This window comes from Leptonychotes weddellii, chromosome 1 (assembly GCF_054177405.1).
Source record: "Leptonychotes weddellii isolate Sample4059 chromosome 1, ASM5417740v2, whole genome shotgun sequence".
NCBI classification, from domain to species: Eukaryota; Metazoa; Chordata; class Mammalia; order Carnivora; family Phocidae; genus Leptonychotes; species Leptonychotes weddellii.
In genome coordinates, this window is record NC_138369.1 from 161,571,901 (window position 1) to 161,573,897 (window position 1,997).

The 1,997-nt window shown below is 34.2% G+C and overlaps 1 pseudogene; it reads right to left on the minus strand.

The window, feature by feature from the left end:
• Positions 1–764: 764 nt before the first annotated feature.
• Positions 765–887, minus strand: LOC115945042 (U4 spliceosomal RNA; annotated as a pseudogene).
• Between the last annotated feature and the right edge of the window lie 1,110 nt (positions 888–1,997).

Here is a 1,997-nt window from a genome sequence, read left to right on the forward strand (position 1 = left end):
TAAAAGTGCTGAAAAATAGCATTTGGAATATAAGAGTTCAGTAAATGTGAGTGACCAAATTTAATTGCTAAATTTTCATTTTTTATAGTAAGTTTCAGGCTGACTTCTAATATTTTATATAAAAATACAATTTTGGGGTGCCTGGGTGGCTCAGTTGGTTAAGCGACTGCCTTCAGCTCAGGTCATGATCCCAGAGTCCTGGGATTGAGTCCCACATAGGGCTCCTGGCTCAGCAGGGAGCCTTCTTCTCCCTCTGACCCTCTCCCCTCTCATGCTGTTTTTCTCTCTCTCTCTCTCTCTCAAATAAATAAATAAAATCTTTAAAAAAATAAAATAAAAAAATAAAAATACAATTTTATCTTATTATCATTACAAATTAGATATTTTGGATCAATTTTAGACATAAAACTAGCAGCTATGCCAAACATTATAATACTTCTGAAAGAAACACCATCTATAAAACTAAATCTAAAATATCATGGTGGTTTTTCACTGGCTGTTCTGTTTGTCACATATATGAACATCAATAACAACAGTAATAGTCTTTTAAAGAATATATCAAACTTTTAAATAACACAAGTCATTTTTTCCCACTATTAACACAATTTTTCTACAGTATTAATGAGGAAAACATTGTAAAAATATATTTGCTTATATGCTGAAAAATCTGGTGGATGAGAGTCCCTTCAAAATGCTTACCTACTTTTGTCTAATAGAACTGAAAGGGACTTGTAAAATACTTTCATATCTAGTACCATGAATCCATTTAAGTGAAAACCCAGCTATGATTAATTTTTGCATTTTTGGTATCTAGATATTTTTTCAATTAGCAATAATCGCACCTCGGATAAACCTCATTGGCTATGATACTGCCACTGCGCAAAGCTGGTATCTAGATATTTTTTACACATTCTAAGCATCTAGAACATTATTCTGTTTCTCTCCTCAGAATCTATATAATTGCTGTGGAAAGAATCTAGTAGAATAATTAAGCAAAAGGGCTTTGAAGCCAGACAAATGAGAATAAGATCTCTGATCATTTACCACTCTCATTTTGATTAAACCGCAATCCTGGTTAAATCTAAAGCTCTTTCTATCACATAGCTGCATTCATGTGTCTGAACATGGCTATAGTGAAAATGATGATACTGTGCTAACTGTTCTCCATTTATATGCATTTATATTCATCATCATGAACTTCAAGTTAGCCCTAATGCTGCTAGGCAACTGTATACATCCCTACTTTATTCACTCTTCTACCTTCTTAAATGACTCTTTCATAATTATCCTTCTTTTCTCAGACTTCCCAGCTTCCCTTACTCCAACCTCACTCTCAGCTAATGAATTTTTGTCTTATTTTTTTTGAAAAAAAAAATCATATAAAGACTTCCTCAAGCTGCAGCCATATCTATCTACCTATCTGTATTTGTATGCATATATCCTTCCTTCCTTTTTGGGTGAGCTGTCCATGCATTAGGTAAGACCAATTCCTATATTTGTATGCTTGAACACAATCCCTCTTGCTGACTTAAGGACATGATTCCAGCAATTTTCCCTTATTGCTTTTACTTCCAAGTTTCCCATCCTAGAAGTTCATTCCTATTAACAAAGAAATAAGCTCTTTGTTCCCACTTTAAACAAATTGTTTGGCCTAGTTCCTTCTCCAGATAATGTTATAATTCACTTTATCCCTTTGGAGAAAAACACTGGTAAAGAATTGTTTTTATTCACTTCCTACAATTTCTCTTTTCCTCATCTTCAATTTCTTCCAACATTAACCTTACTTCAATGTTGCTAAATGTTGTTTGTCAGGGTTCATCTTCTGTGGCATCTTAGTGTCATTTACATGGGTAATCACTCTGTCTTCCTCTGTTTCCCCATATGCTGGCTATTCTCTGTCAGTTTCTCTTACTGACACTGCATCATCTCCCCAACCTCTAACTTTGAGAATGCCCCCACAGTTTAGTATTTTTTGTCTCCCATTCACTAAGGGGTAA